The 13,042-nt window shown below is 52.8% G+C and overlaps 1 pseudogene; it reads left to right on the forward strand.

Moving 5' to 3' along the window:
• The first annotated feature begins 2,538 nt into the window (after positions 1–2,538).
• LOC123114756 (uncharacterized) lies at positions 2,539–3,369 on the forward strand (annotated as a pseudogene).
• Positions 3,370–13,042: the final 9,673 nt, after the last annotated feature.

Consider the following 13,042-nt stretch of genomic DNA (forward strand, 5'->3'; position numbering starts at 1 on the left):
CTTTCCTCACGGCATTCCTTTATCCTGTCCATAACCAGGAGGAATCTGGCCCAGTAATGATGTACTGTTTCATCGGGCTCTTGCCGTATTTGAGATAGATCGCTTATATTTGGGTGGGCGGGCGGAATTAAATTCGGGACCCCGCCCAATCTGAGGCTCAAAGGCTGAGAAGTTTCCGGATGTGGAAGCTTGGATTGCTGGATGTTATCCAACAAATCTGGTCCGATGCCTGACTTTAGGTTCAGTACTTGATTGACGTCCGTCCCTCCGCGGGAATCCGGCATGGAGGGATCGAGAATCCGGACATAACTGGTCTTTAACATAGAAGAAGAGTCCCCGTGTTGTTCCTCTACCACAACAACGTGGTGGGTAGCCTGGGGAGAGTTAATTTCTCTCAGATCGGTTTTAAGCCCAATCTGATCGAAGTCTGTAGCGACTCCCAGGGCGGCGATGCGATCCAAGAGCTCATTTATGGAGGCGAGCTCCATCGGATCTAGCTGCTCGGCGAATTCCGAGTTGATGTGAAGATCGCTTTTGATGACCTGAGAGGTCATTGTCGGAGCGGTGGCCGAACATGCGGTCATAAGAAAACCACCTAACCGGATAGTTTGGCCGGTGGCCAAAGCTCCCTTGACGACGGCGCCGTCTTTAAAGACGGGAAGAGGCATCCCTCCTGATTGCGATAGCACAGAGGAACTCTCAATGAAAGCACCAATGTCAGTGTCAAAACCGGCGGATCTCGGGTAGGGGGTCCCGAACTGTGCGTCTAGGCGGATGGTAACAGGAGACAAGGGACACGATGTTTTACCCAGGTTCGGGCCCTCTTGATGGAGGTAAAACCCTACGTCCTGCTTGATTGATATTGATGATGTGGGTATTACAAGAGTAGATCTACCACGAGATCAAGGAGGCTAAACCCTAGAAGCTAGCCTATGGTATGATTGTTGTTCGTCCTACGGACTAAAACCATCCGGTTTATATAGACACCGGAGAGGGTTAGGGTTACACAGAGTCGGTTACAATGGTAGGAGATCTACATATCCGTATCGCCAAGCTTGCCTTCCACGCCAAGGAAAGTCCCATCCGGACACGGGACGAAGTCTTCAATCTTGTATCTTCATAGTCTTGGAGTCCGGCTGATGATGATAGTTCGGCTATCCGGACACCCCCTAGTCCAGGACTCCCTCACCATGGATATAACACTATGGGTGGAATATAAGGTGGTAATTGACAAAACTGAGAAAAAAATTCTCACACCAACTAGGCAAATTAATAGGCTATGGAGATGCCCATCAATTGATATTGGTGCAAGTGAGTAAGGATTGCCATGCAACGGATACACTAGATCTATAAGTGAATATATGAAAGCTCGAAGGAAAACTAAGTGGGTGTGCATCCAACTCGCTTGCTCACGAAGACCTAGAGCAATTTGAGGAAGCCCATCATTTGAATATACAAGCCAGGTTCAATAATGAAAAATTCCCACTAGTAAAATATGAAAGTGACAACATAGGAGACACTCTATCATGAAGAACATGGTGCTATTTTGAATCATAAGTGTGGAAAAAGGATAGTAACATTGTCCCTTCTCTCTTTTTCTTCCATCATTTTTCCTTTTTTTGTTTCTTTTGTTTCTTTTTTCTCTTTTTTGGCTCTTTGGCCTCTTTTTTTATTTTGGGTTGTTTGACCTCTTTTTTATTTGAAGTCCGGAGTCTCATCCCGATTTGTGGGGGATTCATAGCCTCCATCATCCTTTCCTCACACGGGACAATGCTCTAATAATGATGATCATCGCACTTTTATTTACTTACAACTCAAGAATTACAACTCAATACTAGAACAAAAATATGACTCTATATGAATGCCTCCGGCGGTGTACCGGGATGTGCAATGATCTAGCATGACATGTATAAGAAACATGAACAATGGACAAGCCACAAATACTATGTCAAGTACATGATCATGCAAAGCAACATGACAATGATGGTACGTGTCATAATAAATGGAACGGTGGAAGTTGCATGGCAATATATCTCGGAATGGCTATGGAAATGCCATAATAGGTAGCTACAGTCGCTGTTTTGAGGAAGGTATATGGTGGGTTTAATGCAACGGCGAAAGTTGCGCGGTACTAGAGAGGCTAGCAATGGTGGCAGGGTGAGAGTGCGTATAATCCATGGACTCAACATTAGTCATAAAGAACTTGTTGGAAATATGCCCTAGAGGCTATTCCTTCACCATCCACTTGTTCCCCTTCACCCACGCAGCCCAACTCTCTCGCGCCACTCCCACGGGCGGCTCGGGAGAGCAAGATCTAGCCCGCCACCGGGAGGCCACCCACCGAAGCTGCTCCCCTCGCCGCCACCAGTGTACGCAGCAGGGCAAAGTCCGTGCTGTGTAGGCGACGGTGGGGTCGTCGGTCACTTCCGCACAGGATTGAGCAGTGCGCGGGCATCCTGATCTGGCGGGGACTGGAGCTCGGCGAGGCGAGGTGCACGGAGGAGCACGAGTGGGGAGCGCTTGCGAGGTGCTTGCGCCATGGCGCGCTTCAGGAGCGGGGCTGCGCGGATCTGGCTTCGGCGCGGGGGGATGACTTGGGGTTGCGCGTATTTGGCGCAGTCGCCGGTGTGCGAGGCGGAGCGGAGGTGTGGGGTTGCGCGCGCGGCCTATTGCTACAGCAAGCGTCCTTCGCGCCGGTGTGGCGGATCCGGCTAGCTGATAGCCTAGAGTGCAGCGGATATCTGCCGATCCGGCGAGCATGTTGGGGCTCATTTTGAGGAGGCGACAGCGTGCTGTTGTGGACGGGCCGGCCAGATTTGGGCCTGTCCAAGTCAAAGGCTGGTTGCAGCGCGTAGTGGGAGAGGTCCAAGGCTCCAGCTGCGGTAGTTACGGGCGGGCCGACCATGGCTTGTACTTGTCGGCCTTGGCCAACGCACGGGAGGGGCACTGTCGGCTGCTGGTCGTGCTCGGTTGTCGCTTGATGGAGCAGGGAGGCTCCATCCACGGTTGGATGAGGGGTGCAGGACCCGATTTGGTCTCTGCAGGCCCGTCATCAAGGAGTCTAGCTGGTTGCCCTACACAGTGGTGGCGTGCTCGCTGGGTGGGGGATGTGCACGGTCCAGTGGAGGTACGGGTCGACCTTGGCCTACTGCGTGGGAGTGGCTGCACCAGGTGAAAGCCTGGCCGGTGCTGGCCGACCAGCAGCGACGGCACCCGTGGGCGTCGCTATCCTCCTTGGAGACGTCGTCGGGATTCTTCACAACCTATACTCCCGGATCAAGTTCTTCGGGTGAAAGCCTAGATCCTGTTGCAGGGTCGGGCGGTGACATTGTCTTCAACGTCGTTCCCCTCTTTAGGGTGTCATCTTGAAGCTCTTGATCCCTCTGGTGCTTCCTATGACTGGACGTGCACGGTGGCTTATGTGGCAACGATGATGGTGGTGAGCAACATCGGAGGCATGGTAATGGTCGTGGTAGTCAGCTCTTCTTCTTTGACGTGTCTGTGGGGTTGCCTCGACTGCTTGTTGTTGTGAAGTCGAAGCCGCGGTGGTGGAGCCAGGCGGTATACGATGACGCGTGATAGGTTGTTCATTCGGTGATCCTCTGTGATGTCAACCTTGCCTAGTTTCTTCGTAGTTCATAGTCAGAGTCGGAGTTGCGTTGTCTAGTGTGGTTTGTTTGGAGTATTGTGTTGCAGCTACTAGGGTTGTTGTTTTTCTTTTTCTTTGATCTTCAGATCTTTTGGTCCTAGGACCTTCATCACCTTGTTGTTTTTCGTTGGTCTCTGCTATTATCAATGAATGACAGTGATGATGGATCTTTCAAAAAAGAAATATGCCCTAGAGGCAATAATAAAGTGGTTATTATTATATTTCCTTGTTCATGATAATCGTTTATTATCCATGCTATAATTGTATTGACAGGAAACTCAAATGCATGTGTGGATACATAGAACACAAGATGTCCCTAGTGAGCCTATACCGGACTAGCTCGTTGATCAAAGATGGTTATGGTTTCCTAGCCATAGACATGAGTTGTCATTTGATAACGGGGTCACATCATTAGGAGAATGATGTGATGGACAAGACCCAAACTATAAGCGTAGCATATGATCATATCAAGTTTATTGCTATCGTTTTCTGCATGTCAAGTATAGATACGTCTTCAACGTATCCATAATTTATGAAGTATTCATGCCATGTTTACAACAATTCTACATGGTTTTGGTATGATTTGAATGGAACTAACCCGGACTAACGCTGTTTTCAGCAGAACTACCATGGTATTGTTTTTGTGCAGAAATAAAAGTTCTCGAAATTGGACAAAACGTTTTGACGATTTTTTGGAAGAAAAGAGATATAATGGAGCAAAGAACCACCAGTGGGGGCCCCATACTGCCCACAAGACACCAGGGTGCGCCAGCCCCCCTAGCAAGCCCTGGTGGGTGGTGGGACCCCTGAAGCCCATCTACGCGTGAGACCGATGCCAAAAAATCCTACAAATACAAAAAAACAGAAATGATCCCATATCAGAAGTTCCGCCACCGCAAGCCTCTATATCCATGAAGAACCAATCTGACCCTGTTCCGGCACCCTGCCGGAGGGGGAAATTATCACCAGGGGCCATCTTCATCTTCCCAGCAGCCACCATGATGAGGAGGGAGTAGTCCACCCGCGGGGCTGAGGGTTTGCACCAGTAGCTATGTGTTTAATCTCTCTCTCTTGTGTTCTTGATTTGGCACGATCTTGATGTATCACGAGCTTTGTAAATATAGTTGGATCATATGGTGTTTTCCCCTCTCTATCTTCTTGTGATGAATTGAGTTTTCCCTTTGAGATTTCGTTATTATTGGTATTGAATACTTTTATGGATTTGAGAACACTTGATGTATGTCTTGCTATGAATACCCGTGGTGACAATGGGGGTATCATATTGATTCACTTGATATGGGGTTTGGCACTCAACTCACGGATTTCTGAGGTGACATTTGGGTAATCTATGCATAGGGGTTGATGCACATTCTCGTCTTTGTTTCTCCGATAGAAATCTTGGGGCACTCTTTGAGGTTCTTTGTGTTGGATTGAGTATTATGAATCTGAAATTGTTTGATGCATACCGTATAATCAACTCATGGATACTCGTTGTCGGTGTACAAAAGTAGGGGCTCTCTTTTGTACCCCTTTACTTGTGCACGGGCAGTCAGAGTCGCGCCCACGGCTACACTTAGCAGGGCAAAGGAGGGAAGCCAAAGGCACAAGACAATCAAAGCAACGCCAAGACCAGAGACACAAAAAGCAAGAGGGCGAGGAAGACTCCCCTAGCAAGACCCTTGCTGGGACAGCCTCCGCAGCCCCGGCAAGAGCCTTGCCGGGGCAACTTGCCCAGTGCCAGCAGAGCACGCCACCCTTGAGCCCAAGGGTTCCAACACCATCAACCACATTGGAACCAAGGCTCGGGAGGCACCTCCATGGTGGCATGCAGATCTTCGTGAAGATCATAAAACACTCAAGATCAGATGAGGACTAGAAGACGATGATCCTCGGCAAGATCCTTGCCGAGGAAATCCACGAGATCTCCGGCAAGATCTTTGCCGCGGACGACGGCGATGTCATGGCAAGACCCTTGCTGGGACCCTGGCAAGACCCTTGCCGAGGACGTCAGCAGGGCTGCGGCCAGGCCCAAATCTGCCAAGACTCCACCGCCGTTCCCATGCAGCTGCCAGCTCGGCCAGCTAGGCGAGCACCTGTGTGGCGACGTGGGGCCTCTAGACCAACTCAGCAAGCACCTGCGTGGTGGCATGTTGATCTTCGTGAAGACACTGTCACCGCACCAACTCAGTAGCCTGCCAGCCTACATGACACTGCATGCCTTGTTGGCCTAGACGCGTGTCGAAGCAAGACGAAGCGGCGACGGACGGGATGGGCCTCGTTACCATCCCCAATAAAGCAAGGGGACACCTAAGGAGCGCATCGAATGTGTTTTGTCCTGTAATGACAGGCGATAAGCTTGTACACTATATACCTTTCCACCTCCTTTGTGCCACTGTGGTGCCCCCTTTGACTATGAAAGAAGGCCCGAGGCATACTGGAGAAGGATTCAGATCTTTTGGACTACGCACGCACTGTAGCTAGATCAAGAGCTCAAGAACACTCAAATACACACCAAAGCAGGACTAGGGTATTACGCATCCTCGCGGCCTGAACCTGGGTAAACGATCTTTGTGCTGGCTCCTAAACCCGCTCTTTCCACAACCTCGCGCCCGCCGACCGTAGTAGGGATTCCAGTGATCCCATAGGTGTCGTTTTCCACCAACATCTTTGGCGCGCCAGGTAGGGGGCGCAGCTGTGGAAATCTGGTTTAGCAGTTAGTTTAGCAGTTCTTCATCGCCATGGCTCCCAGGAAGAAGAAGATGACGGCGATTGGTTCATCCAGAGCCGGACGGCCCGTACCAGTGTGGGCAAGTGGCGGGGCGGTCGTGGACAGAAGCTGAGGCGCGGCCCATGAACACCCACATTGCTCTGACAGTCAGAGCCTCGCGAGCAGCGTTGTTCGTGCGCAAGATGATGGGCCGCACGCTGCCAAATCCAAAGACGGAGCTGGGCCCTCCGCAGGTGGGGCGGGGCCCTCCAAGGTCGGCGTCGTGCCACCCACCGGTGGCGCGGCGACCTCCAAGACACCTACGCCGGCGCCCATGACACGCTCTTCCCAAGTTGTGCACAATGAGCAGCGTCACCACGTTGGTGACCCCGGGCGCCGCCGTGGGAAGAATCCTATGCATCCTTCACGGGACAAAGGAGGCCCGCATGCACGCCAAAGTGCTGGCAAAAATGGCGTAGAGCTGCAAGGCCGTGATAGAGATCCTTCTAACATGGTTAGAAGTCGGAGCGCGTCACAGTGCACGCAGCTTTCGCCCCCGCCCACGCCAGCAGAAGCTTTGGTGTGCGCGCAGCTGCTCCTCGATTTTCCTCCTGCTGCAAAAAAGCTGACGAGTGGAGAGCCACCATCCGGAGCCTCGTCGGCGTCGCCAACAAAGATGAGCCGCGACCAGTGGGGCCCTTAGGCCGCTGCTCCGCCGAGCCACCGCATGCCAGTGGTGGAAGGGCCGGAGGTGATGCAGCCATGGTGCACTCTCCTCCCTCATGCCAGTTACCACGGGTGTCAGTCCGTCGTGATGACGCTTCTGATAACATTTCCATAGATTCGTCCGACCCACGGACCCACCCCGATCAGCACCATGTTCTTCGGGAGCGAGCCCTTGAAGATGCTCGAACCACCATCGAACGATCGCGTGAAGCACGCCATGGGTCAGATAGGTGGGCAGGGCCCACTATGGACCACCCGGCACCGGGAGGCTATGGTGGCCTACCCTACGAGGTGGGTTGCCCAGCCTTTACCCGTGAGCTATGGCAGTTCCAGTGGCCCTGCTACCGCACGTTCAAGCCCAACGTTGGCGAGAAGTACAACGGCAAGACTCACCCGTCAAAGTTCCTCGACATCTACACCATCGTGATGCAAGCTGCTGGAGCCCGCAACGACAAGGTGCTTGCCAATTACTTCCTGTTGGCACTTAAGCCCAATGTCATTTCATGGTTGATGCACTTGCCGGGGGATTCTGTTTCCTCTTGGTCGGATTTGTGTCATGAGTTCATTGGCGCCTTCACTGGGGGCCATCAAGCTCATGGCCAGGCAAGCTATTTGCATATCATCCCCCAGAAGGAAGGTGAAAACCTGCGCAAGTACATACAGAGGTTCAAGCGGGTGCAGTACGACATCCCAGACGATCACCCCGCTGCCGTGATCAGCGCATTCCATCAGAATGTGCGCAACCGCAAGATGCGTGAAGAGCTGGCGATGAACAAGTTCAAAGATGTGGCCGAACTTTATGTTCTGGCCGATAGGTGCGCTCGAGCTGAAGAGGGGAGGAAGTACCCCGGCAAGGACGCTAGTGCGAAAACCGACTCCACAGACGAAGACACCGCCGCCCCGATGAAGAAGGGCCAGCGTCACAACAGAAAGCGCAAGGGCAAGGCCGTGCTTGCCGTCGAGGGATCAGACGACACTGGCGCTGCCAAGAACGCCAAGGCAAGCGACCCCAGCAAGGAAGTTGTCGGGTGCGCCGCTTGCCGGGCCTTCGCGGCTGCCGACAAGCCATGAAGCTCCGACAAGCAGTACTGCAAGATCCACCGCACCAAGGGCCACGACCTCCAGAACTGCCGACAAGTTGAGCTGCTTGCTGAAAAGAAAAAAGCTGAGTATGAGAGGCAGGACAAGGAGAAGGGTCAGGACGGTGCCGAAGGATTCAACAAGAAGCGTGGCGGCCAAGGAGGCCACTGCGGCAAGGATAACTAGCAAGAGAGGCCTGCCCAGGGCCGCGACAAGAAGCAGGAAGACGATGAGTCCGGTGAACCCGAGTTTCAGAAAGCGACGGAGGCCATGTGCGTCAACGGTGGCGCCTCGCTGCACACCTCTCACCGCCAGCTCAAGCAGTGGGCGCGTGAGACCGCAGCGGCGGAGCCATCATTCGACGCTCAGAAGCCACTGAAGTGGTCCAGCACGCCTATCATTTTTGACACCGAGGACCACCCCGATCGCAGAACTGTGGTTGGGTGTCTGTCGTTCTTGGTTTCACCAAAAATATGCAACCTCAAGGTGACGAAGATGCTAGTCGACGAAGGGGCCGGTCTGAACTTGATCTCACGTATTGTGGTCAAAAGGCTATAGATTCCTGATGAAGAGCTCGAAGAGACAGGCACGTTTCAGGGGGTCAACCCGGGAAGGAGTCAGCCGAAGGGTAAGGTCAAACTGCCCATGATGTTTGGAGGCGAGTTGAACTACAGGACGGAGAGGATTGTCTTTGATGTAGCCTAGATCCCCTTTCCCTACCACGGGATCCTCGGCCGCCCGGCACTAGACAAGTTCATGGCGGCGTCACATTACGCCTACAACACGCTGAAGATGCCTGGGCCGATGACCATCATCACCGTCCCCTCCGACAAGAAGGACGCGCTGATCTGTGCTGACCAACTCTACCGAGAAGCAGTTGTAGCGATTGCCGCCAAGGCACTTGCTCCTGCCGCCGAAGCCCCGGGAGGGAAGAAGGCCGGCAAGACCTCTCGCACCCACTCCAGCAAGTGCACCTCCTCGGAGTGCTGTGCTCCCATCGAGGACGTGCCAGAGAGCTCCACCGGCAAGAGCAAGAAATCCAGAGCTACACCACCAGAGACCAAGAAGGTGTCCGTGACGGAGGATGGCATGGGAGGGGCTTTCACCATAAGCTCCACCCTCGATAGCAAATAGGAAGGCGCACTCATCACTTTCCTGTAGGCGAATGTCGAGGTGTTTGCATGGCAAGCATCCGACATCCCCGACGTTCCCAGGGAGGTGATTGAGCACCATCTTGTTGTCTGTCCTCATGCGCGACCCGTCAAGCAGAAGGTCAGGAAGCAAGGCAGGAGTTCATCACAGAAGAGATTAGGAAGTTAGAAGCGGCAGGCTTGGTGAGAGGAGTACTCAATCCGACGTGGTTGGCCAATCCGGTGGTGGTGCGCAAGGCAAATGGGAAGTGGAGGTTGTGTATTGATTACACATATATCAGTAAGGCATGTCCAAAAGACCCTTTCCCGTTGCCACGCATCGACCAGATTGTTGACTCCATGGCTGGGTGTGACTTATTGTCATTCCTTGACACCTACTCAGGATACCACCAGATTTTCATGATGAGAGAAGATGAAGAGAAAACAGCATTCATCATCCCGTGTGGTACGTATTGATTTTTATGGATGCCTTCCGGGTTGAAGAGTGCTGGCTCAATGTTTGCAAGAGCAGTCCAAATTGGTTTTGAGCCCCAGCTACATAGAATTATGGAAGCTTATATGGATAAAATAGTGGTCAAAACCAACGACAGGGCTACACTTGTACAAGATTAGGAAGAGACGTTTGCAAATTTGCGCAAGATCAACCTCAAGTTGAACCCTGAGAAGTGTGTCTTCGGCGTTCCATCTGGCAAACTTCTCATGTTCTTTGTGTCACAGCGTGGGATCAAGGAGAACCCAAACAAGATCAAGGCCATTGAGCAGATTGAGGCACCTAGGCGGATCAAGGGTGTGCGTCGGCTAACAGTCTGCGTTGCCACCATGAGCAGGTTCATCTCCAACTCTGCTGAGCATGCCCTTCCCTTTTTCAAAATCTTGAAAAAGGTGGGCCCAATGGAATGGACCCTAGAGGCTGAAGCAGCGCTGTAGGATTTGAAGAAATACCTCTCCTCCACGCCGATACTGGTTGCGCCTAAACCACAAGAGCCGCTGCTGCTGTATCTAGCGGCAACGAATCAAGTGGTCAGCATCGTGCTAGTGGCGCAGAGGGAGGTCGACGAAGGGGCAGTGGCAACGGCAGGACTGGTGGATGGCGAGCCAAAGCTCCCCTCGGCAGGGCCCGATACTGGCGAGGCGAGGCCCCCGGAAGGGTCTGACGCCGACGGGACAGGGCCTGTGGAACCAAATGAAGTGGTGCAGAAGAAGAAGAAGATGCAGCACCCGGTTTACTTTGTCAGCTCCTTCTTGCAGGGGGCTAGGTCAAGGTACTCCGGTGTGCAGAAATTGCTCTTCGGCCTCCTTATGGCCTCGAGGAAGCTGTGTCATTACTTCCAAGTGCACGAGATCCCCATCGTCACCCGCCTCCCGTTGCAACGGATACTGCATAGCCTAGACGCAACCGGGAGGATTGTGGAATGGGCCTTGGAGCTGTCGAGCTTTGGTTTGAAGTTTGAAAGTACTTCGACGATCCAGAGCAGAGTATTGGCAGAGTTCATTCCAGAATGGACCTCGACGCCCGATGAAGAGACCTAGGAGACCACTCTTCCCGGCAAGGAAACATGTCACAACTGGATTATTTACTTTGATGGGGCTTTCTCGCTGCAAGGCGCCGGTGCTGGTGTGCTGCTTGTCGCACCCACCGGAGAGCACCTCAAGTATGTAATCCAGATGCACTTTCCCAGGGAGATGTCGACAAACAACATTGTTGAATACGAGGGGCTGGTTGCCGGTCTCAGGATCGCGGCAGACCTCGGGATCAAGAAGCTCATTGTCAGGGGTGATTCACAGCTTGTCGTCAGGCAAGTCAACAAGGATTATCAAAGCCCGTTGATGGAGCATTACGTAGATGAGGTGAGGAAGCTGGAGGAGCATTTTTACGGTATACAGGCGGAGCATGTTCCCTGAGTGGAGAACGACATCGCCAACTACCTATCGAAGCGCGTTGCCTTCAAACTACCTATGGAACCAGGTACTTTTGTGCTTCAGTTAACTCAACCATCCGTTGAACCATCGACAGAGCAGAACAAGCGGAGGAAATCAGGCCCCGGCAAGTACTTTCCCACCGAGCTCCTAGGAGCCACTGGCAAAGATGTTGTGGACACTAAGCCTGCCGTGGGGCAACCGACTCCGACAGGGTGTCAAGCCCTATCCATAAAGGTAGCCGCGCCCATGGCAGAGGAAAGGCCTTCAGTCCTTGCCGTCAAGCCCAAGGCTCCGGCATGGCACAGCATAACATTCGATTCCTCCAAACTAGGGAGCTTCCTGAGGAGCAGGAAGAAGCGGAGAAAGTAGCCCACCGGTCTGCCATGTATTAGTTCGTTGACAACGTTCTGTACAGAAAAAGACCAAACGGTGTGAAATTGAAGTGCATTCCCCGGGGGGAAGGACTGGAGTTGTTGCCGGAGATACATGGAGGCATACGTCACTCCCACATAGGGTTGAAGGCCCTTGCCGGCAAAGCCTTCCGGCAAGGTTTCTTCTAGCCCACTGCCCTCCAGGATGCAACGACACTAGTAACCAAGTGTGAAGCGTGTCAGTTCCATTCAAAGAAGCTTCATCAGCCAGCTCAAGCCCTTCAAACAATCCCTCTCTCCTAGCCATTTTTGGTCTGGGGGCTCGACATACTGGGCCCTTTCCCCCGTGTTGTCGGGGGCTTTGAGTACTTGTACGTTGCAATCAACAAGTTCACAAAGTGGGCGGAGGTGGAAGCAGTGAGGAAGGTGACAGCTCAGTCAGCCGTCAAATTCTTCAAGGGGCTACTCTACCGTTTTGGTGTGCCAAACAGAGTCATCACCGACAACGGCACGCAGTTCACAAGCCGCACCTTCATGCAATACATCCAAGACCTCGGCAGCAAGGTCTGTTTCACTTCCGTGGTGCACCCACGGAGCAACGGCCAGGCGGTGAGGGCAAATGCTGAAGTACTACGAGGCCTGAGGGCAAAGACTTTTGACAAGCTGCACAAGAGCAGAAGGCGCTAGATTGATGAATTGTCGGTGGTTCTTTGGTCAATCAGAACAATGCCAAATTGAGCCACCGGCCAGACACCCTTTGCCCTGGTATACGGGGCAGAGGCAGTTCTCCCCTCGAAGCTCACATACGGGTACCTCGAGTGCTTGCTTATGACGAGCTTGAGCAAGAGCGATTGCGGTAAGATGACGCAATGCTCCTCGAGGAAGATCATCTTCGGGCGGCTGTGAGAGCATCACGCTACCAGCAAGCCTTGCGCCGCTACCATAGCCACAAGGTTCATGCCCAAAGCTTTGAGGAAGGCGACCTTGTTCTTAGGCGCGTTCAATCGGCCAAGAATTCCAACAAGTTGACACTAAAGTGGGAAGGCCCTTATCGGGTAATACGAGTCACCAGGCCCGACACAATCTGCCTGGAGACCGAAGATGCCATTCCAGTGAGCAACTCCTAGAACATCAAGAATCTTCGCAGGTTTTACCCATGAGGCGCGGTTGCCGGGCCCCCCGGCAGACCACCTTTTGTACAAGCCTTGCCGGGAAGGCATGTAACCCTTTGTACAAATCCAGGCGCAGAACCTGAGCATAAATAAATGAAGCACTGGCGCCCTAAGTTATAGCACGCATGCTAGGTTGAGTCTCTCCCTCGGTTAGGGTTGATAGTGCTTAGCAGCGACTAACCCCTAGCATAGCGGTCGAGTGTGTGTCTCTCTATTCCTTTTCGTCCTCTTTGGTTCGCAGGGTACATGGACATTTCTGCGGAGCT

This window comes from Triticum aestivum, chromosome 5B, assembly GCF_018294505.1.
Source record: "Triticum aestivum cultivar Chinese Spring chromosome 5B, IWGSC CS RefSeq v2.1, whole genome shotgun sequence".
Taxonomy (NCBI): Eukaryota; Viridiplantae; Streptophyta; class Magnoliopsida; order Poales; family Poaceae; genus Triticum; species Triticum aestivum.